General features: G+C 37.5%; 1 long non-coding RNA gene across 3 annotated transcripts in view; it reads right to left on the bottom strand.

The window, feature by feature from the left end:
• Positions 1 to 20,598, bottom strand: part of LOC147365550 (uncharacterized) — a 115,780-nt gene that overhangs the window by 21,785 nt on the left and 73,397 nt on the right. The gene's annotated exons all lie outside the window — the stretch shown is intronic.

Raw genomic sequence — 20,598 nt, 5'->3', positions numbered from 1 at the left:
TCCCTATCCCATCCCTCAGGGTCATTCTAGTGCACCAGCACTGAGCACCCTGTCTCATGCATCAAACCTGGACTGGAGATCTATTTCATATATGATAATATATATGTTTCAATGCTATTCTCTCAAATCATCCCACCCTCGCCTTCTCCCACAGAGTCCAAAAGTCTGTTCTTTACATCTGTGTCTCTTTTGCTGTCTCTCATATAAGGTCATCGTTACCATCTTTCTAAATTCCATACATATGCATTAATATACTGTATTGATGTTTTTCTTTCTGACTTACTACGCTCTGTATAATAGGCTCCAGTTTCATCCACCTCATTAGAACTGATTCAAATGCATTCTTTTTAATAGCTAAGTGATATTCCATTGTGTATATATACCACGGCTTTCTTATCCGTTCATCTGCTGATGGACATCTAAGTTGCTTCCATGTCCTGGCTACTGTAAACAGTGCTGTGATAAACATTGGGGTACACGTGTCTCTTTCAATTCTGCTTTCCTCGGTGTGTATGCCCAGCAGGCGGATTGCTGGGTCATATGGCAGTTCTATTTCTAGTTTTTTAAGGAATCTCCACACTCTTCTCCATAGTGGCTGTACTAGTTTGCATTCCCACCAACAGTGTAAGAAGGTACCTTTCTCTCCACACACTCTCTAGCATTTATTGTTTGTAGACTATTTGATAGCAGCCATTCTGACCAGCATTAGATGGTACCTCAATGTGGCTTTGATTTGCATTTCTCTGATCACCAGTGATGTTGAGCATCTTTCCATGTGTTTGTTAGCCATCTGTATGCCTTCTTTGGAGACATGTCTGTTCAGTTCTTTGGCTCATTTTTTGATTGGGTCACTTACTTTTCTGGAATTGAGCTGCAGGAGTTGCTTGTATATTTTTGCAATTAATTCTTTGTCAGTTGTTTAATTTGCTATTATTTTCTCCCATTCTGAAGGTTGTCTTTTCACCTTGCTTATAATTTCCTTCATTATGCAAAAGCTTTTAAGTTTAATTAGGCCCCATTTGTTTATTTTTGCTTTTATTTCCCTTACTCTGGGAGGTGGGTCATAGAGATCTTGCTATGATTTACATCAGAGAGTGTTTTGCCTATGTTTTCCTCTAGGAGTTTTATAGTTTCTGGTATTACATTTAGATCTTTAATCCATTTTGAGTTTATTTTTGTGTATGGTGTTAGAAAGTGTTCTAGTTTCATTCTTTTACAAGTGGTTGACCAGTTTTCCCAGTACCACTTATTAAAGAGATTGTCTTTTCTCCATTGTATATTCTTGAGACCTTTGTTGAAGATAAGGTGTCCATAAGTACATGGATTTATCTCTGGGCTTTCTATTTTGTTCCATTGATCTGTTTTTCTGTCTTTGTGCCAGTACCATACTGTCTTGATGACTGTAGCTTTGTAGTAGAGCCTGAAGTCAGGCAGGTTGGTTCCTCCAATTCCATTCTTCTTTCTCAAGATTGCTTTGGTTATTTGAGGTTTTTTGTATTTCCATACAAATTGTGAAGTTAGTTGTTCTAGTTCTCTGAAAAATACTGTTGGTAGCTTTATAATGATTGCATTGAATCTATAGATTTCTTTGGGTAGTATACTCATTTTCACTATATTAATTCTTTGGATCCATCAACATGGTATATTTCTCCATCTATTTGTGTCCTCTTTGATTTCTTTCACCAGTGTTTTATAGTTTTCTATATATAGGTCTTTTGTTTCTTTAGGTATATATATGCCTAAGTATTATATTCTTTTCTTTGTAATTGTGAATGGAATTGTTTCCTTAATTTCTTTCTGTTTTCTCATTGTTAGTGTCTAGGAATACAAGATATTTGTGTGTTAATTTTATATCCTGCAACTTTACTGTATTCATTGATTAGCTCTAGTCATTTTCTGGTGGAGTCTTTAGGGTTTTCTATGTAGAGGATCATATTATCTGCAAACAGTGAGAGTTTTACTTCTTTTCCAATCTTGATTCCTTTTATTTCTTTTTCTTCTATGATTGATGTGGCTAAAACTTCCAAAACATTATTGAATAGTAGTGGTGAGAGTGGGCACCCTTGTCTTGTGCCTGACTTTAGGGTAAATGTTTTCAATTTTTCACCATTGAGGATAATGTTTGCTGTGGATTTATCATAAATGGCTTTTATTATGTTGTATGTTCCTAGAAGAAGCAACACAATTTATAGAAGTTTAGTTACATAGATGAATAGGAGAATAAAGAATAAAATTAGGGAATAGTGAAGCAACCAAGAGATTTAGTAAAATCGGGAAGTTGATAGCCTGGAGGCTGGGTGACATGGGGATAAAATGGCATTGCTTGTGTGCAGGTGAAGTCGCTTCAGTTGTATCTGACTCTTTATGACCTTATGGATTATAGCTCACCAGAGCTCTGTCCATGGGATTCCCCAGGCAAGAGTACTGGAGTGGTTTGCTATGCCCTCCTCCAAAGGATCTTCCTGACCCAGGGATCGAAAACATATCTCTTAATGTCTCCTGCTTTGGCAGGTGGATTCTTTACCACTAGTGCCAAAGTACAGAAGCTGGGCTGTCAGGCAGAGGAACTCTACCACAGGATGAATTGCCCAAGGGAGAGCTTGGGCTAGGAAGGGAGGGGACCTTGCCAGATTGCACAGTAAACAGGGAAACCTTCTTTGCTCTCAAGCCAGTCTTTGAATGTTGCTTCCCATTGCTCTAACCTATTAACAGCTAAGAGAGCCTGAAAAAGCAGTGAATAGGAACAATGGGGATGAGTCTGAGGCTAGAGCAAGCATCCTCTCTCTACCTGAAGTGAAAAGGACTATGAAATAAAATAGTATTTATTTGAGGGCTATAAAAATGGCAGAAATACTAAGCAAGTTCAAAAAAAGGAGAGATTAATGATGAGTACAGCACCAAAGGAGAGACTTCTCAGTAAAGGTAAAGTGATTTGTAAAGAGAGGTAGAATTTCTGAAAGTAAAGAAAGAGTGTAGGCATTGCTGATATAAGGAACTAGTTCAGTACTTTCCTGCAGGTAAAGAATACTGTTCATTCTTTTAAAAAATCTTTCTATCCAGCAATATCTATAACATATATTACAATATAAAGAGCAATAAAAAATATATACATGCTATCCAGAGTCATGGGATAATACACCATTAAATACAACTTTTACAAATATTTTATGGATCAAAAATGTACTTGCATATATGCATATGTGTGTGTATATAATAAAATTTACTATTACAATTTTGCATGTACAATTCAATGGCATTAATTGCATTGAAAGTGTTCTCCAACCATCACCACTGTTTGCTCCTAAAACTTTTTCATCACCCCAAACAGAAGCTCTGTAGCCATAACTCTTCATTCCCTACTTTCCATAAGCCCTAGTAATTAATTTACATTAAAATGCATCAAAACCAAGATGGATTAATAAATTAGAGGAATGTCAATAAACAGAAGGACCTATGATAATAAAATGTTGAGATGAATAAATGTGTATCATAAGATGTTAATAGAAGATGTAGGTGGTGGATTAAAAAAATCAATAAAAAGACCAAGTAAATGATAGAATATGGGTTTAGTATATGTGGCTGATGTTAACTCTTCACTATTTCCTATGTCAGAAATAGTCTTTGTAAGTGTTTTGAGAGTAAGGGCTGTGTCTTATAATTGTTCTCTGTATGCTTCAGGGCACTTATCAGAGCAAACTGCAAATGGCTGGTACTGGATTTTTTACATTCTCAGAAGGAAGAATGTAAGGAAGAACATTGGGGTTTGTCTGAGTAATAGTCCTGCAAGCTATTCTTGCATGTATGCCAATTCTGTAGCTTCTATTTTCTAAATTTTTGCTCCTTTTCTCTAACTTTCCCATAGATTCTAAGAATGCATCAGCAGCTTTCAATATATTTCTGTTTTACCTAAGTTAATGACAGCTCCTGCATGTTAAAAAATGTCCTGTTGTACAGAATGAAGTAAGTCAGAAAGAGAAAAACAAATATCATATATTAATGCACATATGTGGAATCTAGGAAAATGACACTGATGAAGCTATTTGCAGGGAAGGAATGGAAATGGAGATGTAGAAGACAGACCTGTGGACACAGCAGGGCAAGGAGAGGGTGGGACAAATTGAGAAAGTACCATTGAGATATATACATTATCATGTGTGAGATACATAGCTAGTTGGAAGTTGCTATGTAACATAGGGAACCTAGTCTGACAGTCTGCGATGATCTGGAGGGGTGAGATGAAGAGAGGGGAAGGGTGCTAAAATATATATATATATACATAAATATTTATATAATTGTGACTGGCTTGCATTGTTACATAGAGGAAACCAACATATATTGTAAAGCAATTTTCCTCCAATTAATAAATAAAAGAATAATTAAAAAAATAATTTTAAAAAATTACAAAAAAAGTGTGACTCAATTGAAGTTACATTTATGTTTATATGAGATATTTTGTTGCCTATTTCTTTCCTAAAGAACTTGATTTATCATCTCTGTAATGTTTTCTAGTAGAGAAACACCTAAAATATGCAATTTTAAAGAATAAAATGAGGTTTAGAACACTAATGGTTTATCCTTATGTAATGGAGTCTGCACAAGTGGAGGTCCAGTTGATTAAGTTAGAAAAATATTTGTTTCTCTTATGTTCTTCACACAATGTAAGTCTCCCTACCATCAATAAATTATAATTGGTTTTATCAGTTTATCAGATTCAGAGTGTAGAACTTATTTTCATATCATTGAACAAAGACTTCAGTAGGCAAATTCTGTAAATAATAACAATGGTTATGCAAATAAGTCCCTTTGCTCAGCAAAGAAATTTTTTCTATTTTCTAAATATTCCCTTTGGGGTACAGCAATGTTTATTTGTAAATTTCATTAATATTTGTACCCTTGAGTTATTGCTATGATATACAAAACTCACAATACATTTCCTTTCATTGATAAGAACAACATCATCAAAAACCATGTAATTAAACTTTTTCCATTAATAATTTAAAATATATCTTTCTTGAATGTTCCTTCTTAGAAGGTAAAAAGAATGAGATTGAGTATAGCATTAATATTCACAGGATGGGTAGAAATAAGCTGAATGAAATGTATTGCACAAATAACATGCTAAACTGTGTGCTGAGGATTTTGCCCATTATTTAATCCTCAGAGCAGTTCTAAGCAAAGGTAGAAAGTCTTTGGAAGACACACATGTTAGATCAGTCTTTCTTTGAGTCAGTCATTTATAGGTAATTTCATAAAAATGTATTTTGGTTACTGTTTGTTCTAATTTCAATGTTTTAAGCATACAAGGCCAAATAATGCCATGATTGTTGGATTATTTGTAGTTTTTATGCACTATAAAAAAATGTGCCCACTTTACTAAAATAAGCAGTACAAGCCAAACTATTCTGACAGTTGAGTTTTCACTTAATGAATTAAGTACTTCAGATAAGAAGTATTTGACTGCAAGTAACAGTAAACCGTAATTCAGAATTGGCTTTTAATTCAAAAGATGGTGCTACTTTCTCATTCTTCTGTTCAAAACAGATGATAGGATGGTTGCAACAGTTTCCAAGTGGGTCATCTGGTCATTAACAGGAAAAGGAACTATCCTTTGATATCTTTACAGGGAAGAGAGTAGCTTTCCCATAGGTTTGACAGATCTCTCCTCTGATTTCAGAGGTCCCTCATTAGTATTCATATACTATGCTTTGATTCAACACTGCATATCCAAAACTTTCAGACTATTCCAGTAGATGTTAGATATTTTTGTAGGCAATAGAATCATTATAACTAGCTGGAATCAATCAGAGTTTACCCAGAGAACAGAACAGGGATCATCCTTTCATAAATAACATGGGAGTGGGGGGGGGGGGTGCAGGGAAAGACATCTTAAAAAAATTAGTCTCTACCAGGAAAGTAGATGTGGAATGGTAATCAATAGTCTGCTATATTTGGTTTCTGCATTAAAGAGTAAATTAAAATTGCACCCAAATTATATCCAATTCATGATTATTTATGCAACACCCATCAAATATCATTCTGGACCTTTCTTCCTTTTAATTTCCACAAAATCATTTTTACAAAACATTTTATAGGAGTACAGTGTAAACTAATGACTGTGAGTGGGTAGGTTGTACCTTCAACAGATCTGTCTGAATTCTTGCTGCATTTAAGCTTTATTCAAGAACAATCTTATGAAAGATGATGGGTTCACCCTACTATATTCAGTAGCTCACAATAGGGTAGAAAGGAACTCAACTAATCATAATTTTATGCCGGGGACCAGCCCCAGCTGACCCAGGGTATTCGAAGCGGGGACGGCGTCGGCGACCTATTTATTTAAATATTTGATCAAAGATATAAAGAGTAATAGGATGAGGATAGTTCAGTAAGAAAATTCAGTGGAGAAAAGAGGCTGAGTAGCTTGGTTTACGCGGGAGACCAATAAAACTTCAAGACAAGAAGTTTGCACCACTTACGTAGGCCGCAGGCGTCCTTCCGTTCTCCCAAAGGAGAGGAGACACTGAGGCCTCCCCGGTTGGATCTTAGAAGCCCAGGCATAATTAGCAAGCATGGCAGGTTCCGCGCTCCAGATGGAGACTCAGCCAGAATTTGAGAGAAAGAGCGACATGGGGAGACCAAGTTTCAGTGAACAAGGCCCGCACTTTATTTTCCAAAGTAGTTTTTATACCTTAAGTTATGCATAGAGGTTAATGGGGGAAGGGGTAGAGTCATGCAGTAAGCCAGGCTTTCTTCCTGCAAACTTATCATATGCAAAAGTTTAGGTGATTTGCATCATCTTCTGGCCTGGAGGCCTGTTAACATTTTAAGACCCTTTCTTCAGAAAACTTATTTTTCTCTAAAGGTGACAAGTCAAGCGCCACCCTCCAAAAGCATTAGATAAAGTTGCATTCCTACAGAGCAAAGGTGTGGTGGGCTATAACAAGAAAAAGAATTAACTCAAGGGTCCCAGGTTACAAACATTAAAGCTACTATTTACACCAATTATATTAATCAATACACTGCCAGGGACACAGCAGGTAAGGGATATGGAAACTTAGCAGCAAACATTGGCCCAACAAGTGAAAATCCCTTCACCAATACAATTTCTAATCAATCTTTTAACTACTCAAAAGAATCTGTGTTTAGACAGTTTAGAACATCTCCTGCCTCTCACAGTTGGGAGGCTCTGAACAATCACATATCGCCAGAAAAACCTATTCAGGCAGGCTAGAGGATTTCCAAAGGAGTTTGTAGGTTGAAACACTGTCACACCCAGGAATTATTAACTGGAGCTGTAAGCTAACTCTTTTTTCAGAGAGGTAGTGGGGGACAGCCCCCCCTAAAGTCAGAGGTGTAGGTGAAAGCACAAAGCAGAAAGTAGGCAGACTCTGGTTTTCGGTGTAAATGCTCGAGAATTTCCAGGGGGACTCCTGAGGCTCTATCCCGCCTTTGCGTATGCCGAGCCTCCTTCCACATGACCTTTGCCACGGGCGGAGCTCCTCACGCTGGCTCCCGGCAGTGATAGAATTCCAGTTGAGCTATTCCAGATCCTGAAAGATGATGCTGTGGAAAGTGCTGCACTCAGTATGCAATATGCAATATGCACTCAATATGCAATATGCCGGCTCCCGGCAATTTTAGATGAATATTGGTCTTCGGTTGCTAAGTTATGTCCAGCTCTTTGTGACCTAATAGACTGCAGCATGCCAGGCTCCCCTGTCCTTCACTGTCTCCGGGATTTTGTTCAAATTCATATCCATTCAGTCAGTGATGCTAACTAACCACTAATTCTCCACTGCCCCCTTCTCCTGTTACCTTCAATCTTTTCCAGCATCAGGGTATTTTCCAATGAGTTGGTTCTTCATATCAGGTGGCCAAATTGTTGGAGCTTCAGCATCAGTCCTTACAATAAATATTCAGGGTTGATTTCTTTTAGGATTGACTGGATTGATATCCTTGTGTTCCAAGGGACTCTTGAGAGTCTTCCTCAGCACCACAGTTCAAAAGCACCAATTCTTCAGTGCTCAGCCTTGTACATGGTCCAACTCTTATGTCTGTACATGACTACTGGAAAAACCATAGCTTTGACTATATGGATTTTGTTCCAAAGTGATGTCTCTGCTTATTAATACACTGTCTAGGTTTGTCATAGCTTTCCTTCCAAGGAACAGACATTGTTTAATTCCATAGCTGCAATCACTATCCACAGTGTTTTTGGAGCCCAGGAAAACAAAATCCATCACTGCTTCCATGTTTTCCCCTTTCTATTTGCCATGAAGTGGTGACACTAGACGCTGTGATCTTAACTTTTTCAGTGTTGAGTTTAAGCCAGCTTTTTCACCTTCACCAAGATGTTCTTTAGTTTCTCTTTACTTTCTGCCATTAGAGTGGTATCATATACATATCTGAGGTTGTTGATATTTCTTCCAGACATCTTGATTCCAGCTTGTGATTCATCCAGCGTGAAATTTCACATCATATACTCTGCATATAAGTTAAAAATCAGGGTGAGGCTATACGGCTTTGTAGTACTCCTTTCTCAATCTGGAACCAGTCTATTTTTCCATATCCTGTTGAAAATGTTGCTTTTTGACATGCATACGATTCCTCAGGAGACCACTAAGGTGGTCTGGTACTCCCATCTCTTTACTAATTTTTCACACCTTGTGATCCACACAGTCAAAGGCTTTAGCATAATTAATGAAGCAGAAGTAGAGGTTTTCCTGGAATTCCCTTGCTTTCTTTATGATACAAGAAATATTTGCAATTTGATCTCTGGCTTCTCTGCCTTCCCTGAACCCAGTTTATACATCTAGAAGTTCTCAGTTCACGTACTTCTGAGGCCTAACTTAAAGGATTTGGACCATAAAGTTGCTAGCATGTGAAATCTGCATAATTGTGTGGTACTTTGAGCATTTTTGGTATTGCCTTTCTTCGGGATTGGAATGAAAACTGACCTTTTTCAGTCTTGTAACCACTGATAAGTTTTCCGAATTTGCTGACCTATTGACAGTAGCACTTTGATAGCATCATCTTTTAGGATTTGAAGTAGCTTAGCTGGAATTCTGTCACCTCCACTAGTTTTTCTTTTCTTTTTGTAACAATGTTTCCTAAGTTCCACTTGACTTCACATTCCAGGATGTCAGATTCTATGTGAGTGACCACACCACCATGATTATTCGGGTCACTAAGACCTTTTTTATATGGTTCTTTTCTGTATTCCTGCTACCTCTTCTTAATATCTTCTACTCTTGTTAGGTCCTTACCATTTCTGTCCTCTATCATGCTCATCCTTGCATGAAATGTTCCATTGATATTTCACTTTTCTTGAAGAGATTCGTAGTCTTTCTCATTTTTGTTTTCCTTTAATTCTCTGCATTATTCATCTAAGAAGGCTTCTAAACTCTCCTTGCTATTCTCCAGACTTCTGTATTCAGTTGGGTAAATCTTTCCTATTCTCCCTTGCTTTTCACTTCTTTTCTTTTCTCAGATATTTGTAAAGCCTCTTCAGATAGCCACTTTGCTTTAGTGCATTACTTTATCTTTGGGATGGTCTTGTTCACTGCGTCTAGTGCCTTCAATGTTTGAACCTCCATCCACAGTTCTTCACACGCTGTCTACCAGATCTAATCCCTTGAATCTATTTTCCACCTCTGCTGTGTAATCATAAAGTATTTGATTTAGGTCATATCTGAATGGTCTAGTGGTTTTCACTACTTTCTTCAATTTAAGCCTGAATTTTGTAATAAGGAGCTCATGATCTGAGCCACAGTCAGCTCCAGGTCTTGTTTTTGCTCACTATATAGGGCTTCTCCTCTGTAGGTTGTAAAGAATATTATCAGTTTGATATCGTTATTGACCATCTGGTGATGTTCATGTGTAGAGTCGTCTCTTGGGTTGTTGGACAAGGGTGTTTAACATAACCAGCATGTAATTTTGACAAAACTCTGTTAGCCTTTGCCCTGCTTCATTTTGTACTCCAAGGGCAAACTTTTCTGTTACTCCAGGTATCTTTTGACTGCATACTTTTGTGTTCCAACCCCCTATGATGAAAAGGACATTTTATTTGATGTTAGTTATAGAAGGTCTTGTAGGTCTTCATAGAACTGGTCAACTTCAGCGTCAGCAGTTGGGGCATATAGTCAGACTACTGTGATGTTGAATAGTTTGCATTGGAAACAATCCAAGATCATTCTGTCATTTTGAGATTGAACCCAAGTACTGCATTTCAGAAGTCAACTATTTTGTTGACTATGAAGGCCCTTCTTCAAAAGGGTTTCTTACTCACAGTAGTAGATTTAATGGTCCTCTGAATTACATTTGCCCATTCCTGTCCATTTTAGTTCACTGACTCCTAAGATGTCAATGTTCACTCTTGCAGTGTTCTGATTGACCAGATCCAACTTACTGTGGTTTATGGGCCTAACATAGGAGACTGGCAGGCTACAGTCCATGGAGTTGCAAAGAGTTGGACATGACTGAGTAACTAGCACTTTCACTACAATCTTCCCAGCTGGTGCTAGTGGTAAAAGACTTACTTGCCAATGCAAGAGACATATGAGACATAGGCTCAATTCCTGGGTTGGAAGGAACCCCTGAAGGAGGAAATGGCAACCCACTCAAGTATTCTTATTTAGAGAATCCCATGGACAAAGAAGTTTGGTGGGCTACAGTCCACTGGGTCAAAGAGTTGGACACAACTGAAGCGTCTTGGCACACACGCATTGGCCTAATATTCCAGGTTCTTATGCAATATTGTTTTTTTATAATATCAGACTTTACTTCACCACCAGACACATCTATACTTGAGCATCATTTCCACTTTGGCCTAGTCACTTCATTCTTTCTGAAGCTATTAGTAATTGCCTTCTGGTCTTCTCCCATAGCATATTGGACACCTTTCAATTCTAGGGGGCTTATCTTTTGGTGTCACATCATTTTGCTGTTATACTGTGCATGGACTCTCGTGGCAAGAATACTGGGGTGGGTTGCCATTTCCCGATCCAGTGGACCACGTTTTATGAGAACTCTTCACTATGATCCGTCCATCTTGGGTGGCCCTGCATGACATGGCTTATAGCTTCACTGAGTTACAAAAACCCCTTCAACACAGCAGGGCTGTGATCCATAAAGGGGATACACACGGTATAATAATTTATTCATTCAACTTCTGATATAAATAAGATTTAAAAATAATTTAAAAATTATTTTGGCATAAAAAGCTTTTTATTATTTAATAATTTTAGATTTACAGAAGGATGAAAAGATGAAGAAAGTTCTTCTATATTCTTCACTCCAGATTCCCCCAAAGCTATTATCCTGTAGGACCAGTTTATGTTTTTTCAAAAACTAAGAAAACAAAATTGGCACAATACTATTAACTAAGCTATAGTTACTCAGATTTACAAAATTTCCCACTAATATTCTTTTTATGTTCCAGGATCCCATCCAGAAAGCAATATTGCGTTTAGTCACCATAAACTTAATTTTTAGAATCTGATTTTTTTCAGTTTTTCCTTGTTTATCAAGACCTTTGTGCTTTTGAAGGTACTGATCAAGTACTTTGCAGAATGTACCTCAATTTGGGATTGATGTTTTCTCATAATTAGATCAGGATTATGAATTGATGAATTCCACTGGTAACTCTTTACCACTAGGTGAGGTTTATAAACAGTGCTAATAAGAATATCAAAGAAGTTAGGGATCTTGAATAGAAAGTAGAAAGTATGGAGATACACTCAGAACAGATTTTTACAGGAAGTAAACCACTTCCAAGGTGTCAGCTGCTTTTGAAATCTAAATCAATTCTTATAGAATGTGAGAATACGTTTAGCATCAGAAGCATTACTTTGCTCCCATGGCCTTAAATTATTGTTTGAGGCAATATCAAAAAGTGTTTAATTTGCTTTCAGGTAGCAGCTTGCTCAGTGGCAGAATGAATACTTTCTATTTCAAGTATATTTTGTTGCACTAGGCCAACATTTTCCAAATTATAGGTTATATTCACTTAATGTATAATACATCAGTCAGTTAAATAGAAATGTTTCCATATATTTATATATTCATTCATCTATTGGTATTTCTATTTGCATATTTTTGGAAAAGTATAAGCAAGTACAAAAGTAAATAAAGGAAAATTTTTATTAATATATTATAAATTCTTGAGAAATTCATTAAAAATATATTTTTCACTTGCTTCCCTCATTTTCATCAGAAGGACCTCCCAAACATACATATACACAAATAAATTCCCTATTTCTATTAGAGATTTTGGGCCAGTGCATGCATGCATGCTAGGCCGCTTCAGTCTTTTCCAATGCTTTGAGACCCTATGGGCCAAGGCCCACCAGGCTTTTCCATGCATGGGATTCTCTAGGCCAGAATACTGGAGTGGGTTGCCATGTCCTCCTCCAGGAGATCTTCTAGACCCAGGGATCAAACCCAAGTCTCTTAAGTGTTCAGAATTGGCAGGTAGGCTCTTTGCCAGTAGTGCCATCTGGGAAGCCCCTTTGGGTCAGTACTACAGATATATTTGATGTAAGATTTGAAATCATTTTCACAAATTTGAATCAATCATCCATCAAATTTTTATTGATTCTTCTTTCAAAATAAGTCTTTATTTTAGCTTTCTCTATATTCTTCCTGACTTTACCTTAGGTTAGGCCCTCATAGATGAACCATCAGAATATAATTTTTGCTAATATTATTTCTTCAGTCTGTCCTTTCCTGTCATATATTTGCTACTTTGTCATCATACAGTATTCCCAAACTTTGTGTGGAATATATGCACTTGTGCTAACATTAATGTTTTTCCTGTATTACAAAGTAATATCTCAGATATGTTACTTCCTTGCCCCCATGTACATATACAAATTATAGTAGATGCTTCTGAAAGTGAAAGTGAAAGTGAAGTTGCTCAGTCGTGTCTGGCTTTTTGCGACCCCATGGACTGTAGCCTACCTTTGTCCATGGGATTTTCCAGGCAATAGTATTGGAGTGGATTGCCATTTCCTTCTCCAGGGGATCTTCCCAACCCAGGGATCGAACCCGGGTCTCTTGCATTGTAGACAGACGCTTTACCGTCTGAGCTTTTGCTGCTGCTGCTGCTGCTGCTAAGTTGCTTCAGTCGTGTCCGACTCTGTGCGACCCCATAGACGGCAGCCCATCAGGCTCCACCGTCCCTGGGATTCTCCACTGAGTTGCCTCTATTTCAATTTCTCTTCCTTCCCTGTCTTCTTTTGGGAAATGTAATTTCCTTCATTCTAAACATGATTATTCTAGTACAACTTCATCTTTTTCAGAGATACTGGTATGATGATTGACCTGCCTAATTACTATGATTAGAACCTCCAGTACACTAGGGAATAGAAAAAGAAACCATACCTTTTTTTTTTTTTCTGATCTTAGAAGAAAGTTACTAATTTACACACAATGAGTATATTAGCCATGGGCTTTTAATTTATTTGGCTGTGCTGCATCTTAGTTTTGGCATGTGGAATCTTTGATCCTTGTTGTGGCATGATGGATTTTTTTGGTTGCAGTGTGTGGGATTCTTCAATCTTTGTTTCAGCATGTGGAATCTTTAGTTGTGACACACAGGATCTAGTTCCCTGACCAGGGATCAAGCTCAGGCCCCCTGAACTGAGAGTGCAGAGTCTTAGCCACCATACCATCAGGGAAATAACTATTCATGAGGTTTTAATAGATGCCCTTTATCAAGTTGAAGGAATTCCTTTCCATTTCTGGTTTGAGTGTTTTTATCATGAAAGAATGTTAGATTTTGTCAACTTCTTTTAATGTATGTATCCAAATGATCGTGTGGTTTTTGGCCTGTTTTCTCTTAACATGGCTTATGACACTAATTCATTTTTGGATGTTAAACTAAGCTTACATTTCTGAGTAAACCCCAATGGATTATGGTGTGTAATCCTTTTAATACTTTGCTATATTCAGTTTAGCAGTGTTTTGTTGGTGATCTTTGTATCTATATTCAGAAGAGATATCAACCAGCAGTTTCCTTGTGACGCTTGGTCTGGCTTCCGTATTATCATAACACTGCCCTCATAGAATGAGTAAAAAGTGTTCCTTCTTCCATTTTCTTGGGACACTGTATTAAAAAAAATGACATAAATCATTCTTTAAATTTTGGGTATAACTGGCCAGTGACACCATCTGACTTTGAGCTTTTCCCTCCATTTGAAATTTTAAAAAACATTATTAGAATTTCTTTACTTTTTATAAGTCTAGTCAGATTTTTTATTTCTACTTCTGTTAGTTGTGGTATAGCTTGGATCCTGCCAGGAATTTGTCAATTTTTTCTGCTTCTAATTTGTTTCCATACATTTGTTTATGGTAATTCCTTTATAAGACTTTTATTTTTGTAAGATTAGTAGTGATGCTTCCTTAATAGTGTTTTAAAATAACATTTACTTTGGTAGTGATTGAAATGTGGGGACATAGAGTGTAGCATTTGGAAGCATTGCATAGCCACAAAATATATACGCATATATTGAACTTCTAATTGTAATACCACTGAGCTCACTAAGGATTTTTCACTGGGCTGACAAAGCATGGAAGTTTTCCTCTTACTGCTATATAAGTTTTAAAAATAATAAATGAATGCTACTTGAGAGGAAATGGGGATACATCCAGGTATTTCCATGTAAATACATGGAATGGATTTTCAAATCAAATAATAGTGTTTTCATGATACATGGGGTCAGATCATTTTTTCTTAAAAACAGTTCTTAATAAATGTGTGTATTCTAAGCAGAAGTCCTCTAGCTCTACATTTTTTTCATGTTGTTGTTAGGAAATTATTGTTCACATATTTTACATATGTCTAGAGATTAAATATTGAAATAAACACAAACACCTTTTCAAATACAACCATGCACTTGACTGTTATTTTTATTTCTGCTTTCTCTTTACCTTCTTACCATCCACTTTATGTGTTGGTCTTTCTTATTCCTCCCACAACTTGACTCTAAACGTCTCTTCATGACTCTTCACAATTTAACCACAGTTCCTTCATGAATTATATGAAACACAGATTACATAATATTATTTATAATACTTTAATTTGTCCAGAATGGTGCTATTCTTAATTCTGTTGCTAACTTTGGTCTGAAAAGCAGAGCAAATATGTTTGACAATATTATTAAACAAGAAGTTATTGTTTGTAACTCCTTTGGGCTATTGATAACTTCTAATAATTCACACAACCATGCTCATCTTCCTCTTATCAACTCTTAAGTGACTCATCTTATTTTACTGTTATTTCATAACTAGCACTATAAACTGGCAAATGAAAAACATTAAAGAAAAATAATCTTAAAATTTTCATTCTGAAAATTTGGTCTGAAAAGCATTGTGATCACTAAATGTCATATTTTTAAAAACATTTCAGCTTATTTCTTGCCATAGATTTGGCAGGATCACATTTTGTCTTTTTCACTTCTTATTTTTGGCTGAACTCAGCAAAGAAAGAGAAACTTTGTTAGCATAATAAATCAAGAGTTTTATGACAGGAGAGGCAACTGAAGTTAGCAAAGGATACATTTTTTGTTATATATGATTCTTTCTGAAGATTATAATGGGTCTTATGCAGTATTCAAATTAGGAAGTTGATAGTCCATTTTACAGACTAGGAAAGTAAATGGAATACATAGGAACTGATTAAAAGACCAAGTTATACCTAGGACTATGTGCAGAATAATGAAGGTAAAGATAGGGGTTATATGAAGATATGAGAAAAGAGGAGGTGTATTGGAAAAATAAGGGAAAATCTAAATACTAGTTTGAGGTGTGCTTCAAATGGCCTTATAACAGACTTAATGATTAATAATTTAGATCATCATAATACTCTTTATCCTAATGGCAAACTTCATTCTCTTATAAGGAATCATATCCTAGTGTTTCCTTAAAGGATTTCATGAGGAATGGAAACTTTAGTGTGGAAAAATTTAACTGCAGTCTTATTCTTTCCTGTATCAATATGAATTACACTTTGACTGGGAGAGCACAACTGTGGTGTGAAAAATGGGCCAGAATTTCACATGAGCAGTAATAGTGGAGAGGGATGAAGTGATGACTAGTACTGTACTAGCACCAGAGTCTCCAGGTAGCATAAAGTTGAAGCATGGATAGTTCAATAAATAGCCAGAGCTATATTCTAATGTTAGTTTATATATATATATATATATACTGATCAATGCAGCAAATGTTTTGCAATAATGATCCAAAGGAGAATGATTCACATACTATAAATAACAGGTTTTTGTAGGAATTTGTAACATATCTGAAATACGAGTAAAAATGTTCAGTATGACAGACATGGTATAAGGACCCAGGCAGAGCACCACACTGGGACTCTGGACTGAAAGCCTGTGAAAAGTAATAGAGAGGAAAATTTAACTTCTACTTGATGCTGAAAAATGTTAAAATGTCACATTTTTTAAATGGAGCTGAGTGAGAAATACAAAACTTGTGCCTAGGAGGAAAATTTTGAACTTTGCACTGAACATACTCTGGAAATGACATAATGATTAATGGCTCAGATAAGATTCACCACTTAAGTTGATTTGAGGTAGTATTTAGAGTGAAAGAAGAATGGATATCTGTGTCTGCAAGTGACTGGCTACAAGTTTTGGAAAAGACTTTAACAAAAATCTAACAAGAAAGAGTATTTGTGACTGTCCAGGAGAGACAGTATTTAAAAAAAAAAAACACAACTATAGATTTTTAATTATGTGTTTTCTTTTCACAATGAAACAGGATGAGGGGAGGGGAATGAAAATTGAGTGCAAGAACCCAGATACAATATATATTTCATGGTATAATTTTGCCAACAAAGGTCTATTTAGTTAAATCTATGGTTTTTCCAGTAGTCATGAATGGATGTGAGAGTTGGACTGTGAGGAAAGCTGAGCACTGAAGAATTGATGCTTTTGAACTGTGGTGCTGGAGAAGACTCTTGCAAGTCCCTTGGACTGCATGGAGATCCAACCAGTCCATCCTAAAGGAGACCAGTCCTGGGTGTTCATTGGAAGGACTGATACTAAAGCTGAAACTCCAATACTTTGGCCACCTCATGCGAAGAAGAACTGACTGACTCATTGGAAAAGACCCTGATGCTGGGAAAGATTGAAGGCAGGAGGAGAAGAGGAAGACAGAGGATGAAATGGTTGGATGGCATCACTGACTCAATGGACATGAGTTTGAGTAGGCTCTTGGAGTTGGTGATGGACAGGGAAGCTTGGCATGCTGAAGTCCATGGGGTCATAAAGAGTTGGACACAACTGAGTGACTGAAGTGAACTGAACTGAAAAACATAAAGTCAATCTGGTGTTAGACATTTTTTACTCATGGGTGTAGTGACATGATGGGGACTTAAGGAGTCCTCTGTGATGCTGAGGGATATTCCATTTCTTGTTCTGGGGAATGGTTACATGGATGTGTTCACTTTGCTAAAATTAATGTAGTTACAGGGTGAGGCCAAGAGTAGGAAGAACCTCAACTCGCCTTCTCCCATAGGTACATCAAAATTATAACTAATGTTCTGAGCAAACTATCTATGAGGATGACATTAAGGCTAGCAGAAAAGGGTTTTCACAAGCAAAGATATAAAGTAGGGACCACAGTGGGGTTGGTTGTTGCTGCTGCTGCTGCTGCTGCTGCTAAGTCGCTTCAGTTGTGTCTGACTCTGTGCGACCCCATAGACGGCAGCTCACCAGGCTCCTCTGTCGATGGGATTTTCCAGGCAAGAGAACTGGAGTGGGTTGCTATTGCCTTCTCTGAATGGGGTTGGTAGGAGGGGTAAAAACATGTTACAGTTAGGATCCATACCCCATGTTGGTTAGCCAAAAATGAGACAAATATAACAATGAAAGAGGTCTTCCCCAAGAATAAAGGAGTCTGAATCCCACACTGGGCTTTCCAGTCTTGGGTATTGCACCATAAAGACAAGTCTCCAGAATACCTGACTTGGAAAACCAGTGGAGCTTACATGTGGGAAAGCTGGAGAGCTATAGGACTTTAAAGGAAAAACACAAAGTGATACATACTGTGAGTCCCAGTGCAGAGGCAGTAATTTGAAGGAAACCTAGATCATACTACTTGCTGATCTTGAAGAGCCTCCCAGAGAGAAAGGAGGCAACTGAGTTTTCCCCTGGGAATGGAGACCTTGGTAGCAGCAATTTTTTAGAGCTAATTCTACTACAATGATACAGGTACTGGTAAGTCCCATCTTGGATCCCTCCCCCCCCACCCCCACCCCCATCTAGCTTATTAGAACTGGGAACTTATCTGCCCCTCAATGGGCCAGCACCAGCTCCTCATCCCCTGAGTCACACAGTCTCTATACAGGGACATGGGACGTGGCTCCACATACATGTACGTCAGGACTAGTCCTGTCCCCCAAAACACAAAAGCCAATAATGAAGGAAAAATACCCCTATTTCAGTAGTCATGAAGTGATTGTAAAAAGTAGGGTCTCGAAGACAACTGGGCCAGTGGTCAGCTCTGCCTACCAGCACACCCCAGTAGTCAATACTACCACAACAGAAGAGGCACACAGTCCGCAAAGGGGACACCTCTAGAGTATATAGATCTGGTAGGAGAGGGGGGTGTGATTCTGCATCCCTTACAACATCTACATAAGACCACTTCACCAAGTTTAGGAAACATAAACAACCTACCTAACATGGAGAAATCAACACAAAATGAAGTAAAATTATATGATAAATAAGTGTGTTCAAAACAAAAGATTAAGACAAAACACACACACACACACACAAAAATAACAAAAGTGAAGATAAACAATCTATCCAATATAGTTAGTTACTTCTATTGAGTTTCTTATTTCTCTTTTTCCTAGTTGTTTTAAATGTAAGGTTAAATTCTTCATTATACTCTTTTTGTTTCCTGATTAGAATTGTATCACTATGAACTTTCCTCTGAGAACTGCATTTTGGTGCATCTCATGGATTTGAGATCACTGTTTTTCTACTTTCATTTATCTCAAAGTATATTTTTATTTCTTATTTGATTTTTTGTTGACCTATTGGTTCTCTAGTACCATGTTGCTTAGACTTAACTCAGAGAATAATGGATGAACACAGTGGGGATTTTAATACAGAATATAAAGAAGAACCAAGCAGAACTAAACAATACAGTAAGTAAAATGTCAAAAACATTAAAGAGGAGAACCAAAATATGATGGTGTTTTAGGGTTGTTAGAATTTGTTCAAAACTAAGAGATTATATGCATGTTTGGGTGCTAAGCCACTTCAGGTGTGTCCAACTCTGTGCAACCCTATAGACTGCAGCCTAGCTTTGTTTGTAGTGATGCTGCCTAAGGCCCACTTGACTTCACATTTCAGGATGTCTGGCTCTAGGTGAGTGATCACACCATCGTGGTTATCTGGGTCATGAAGATCTTTTTTGTACAGTTCTTCTGTTTATTCTTGCCACCTCTTCTTAATATCTTGTGCTTTTATTAGGTCCATACCATTCAAGGCTGTATATTGTCACCCTGTTTATTTAACCTATATGCAGAGTACATCATGAGAAACGCTGGACTAGAAGAAACACAAGTTGGAATCAAGATTGCCAGGAGAAATATCAATAACCTCAGACATGCAGATGATACCACCCTCATGGCAGAAAGTGAAGAGAAACTAAAAAGCCTCCTGATGAAAATGAAAGTGGAGAGTGAAAAAGTTGGCTTAAAGCTCAACATTCAGAAAACGAAGATCATGGCATCCGGTCCCATCACTTCATGGGAAATAGATGAGGAAACAGTGTCAGACTTTATTTTGGGGGGCTCCAAAATCACTGCAGATGGTGACTGCAGTCATGAAATTAAAAGATGCTTACTCCTTGGAAGGAAAGTTATGACCAACCTAGATAGCATATTCAAAAGCAGAGACATTACTTTGCCAACAAAGGTCCATCTAGTCAAGGCTATGGCTTTTCCAGTGGTCATGTATGGATGTGAGAGTTGGACTATGAAGAAGGCTGAGCGCTGAAGAATTGATGCTTTTGAACTGTGGTATTGGAGAAAACTCTTGAGAGTCCCTTGGACTGCAAGGAGATCCAAGCAGTCCATTCTGAAGGAGATCAGCCCTGGGATTTCTTTGGAAGGAATGATGCTAAAGCTGAAACTCCAGTACTTTGGCCACCTCATGCGAAGAGTTGACTCATTGGAAAAGACTCTGATGCTGGGAGGGATTGGGGGCAAGAGGAGAAGGGGACGACAGAGGATGAGATGGCTAGATGGCATCACTGATTTGATGGACGTGAGTCTCAGTGCACTCCGGGAGTTGGTGATGGACTGGGAGGCCTGGTGTGCTGTGATTCATGGGGTCGCAAAGAGTCAGATACGACTGAGCAACTGATCTGATCTGATCAGATCTGATTTCTGTCCTTTATTATGCCCATCTTTGCTTGAAATTTTCCCTTGGTATCTCTAATAGTTTTGAAGAAATCTCTAGTCTTTCCCATTCTATTGTTTTCCTCTATTTCTCTACATTGATCACTGAAGCAGTCTTTCTTATCTGTCCTTGTTCTTCCATGGAACTCTGCATTCAAATGGGT

Source organism: Bos grunniens, chromosome 9 (assembly GCF_055505025.1).
Source record: "Bos grunniens cultivar Pamir isolate PY7600 chromosome 9, Bosgru_T2T1.0, whole genome shotgun sequence".
In the NCBI taxonomy this organism is placed as follows: Eukaryota; Metazoa; Chordata; class Mammalia; order Artiodactyla; family Bovidae; genus Bos; species Bos grunniens.
This window is presented reverse-complemented; position numbering and strand designations above follow the sequence as displayed.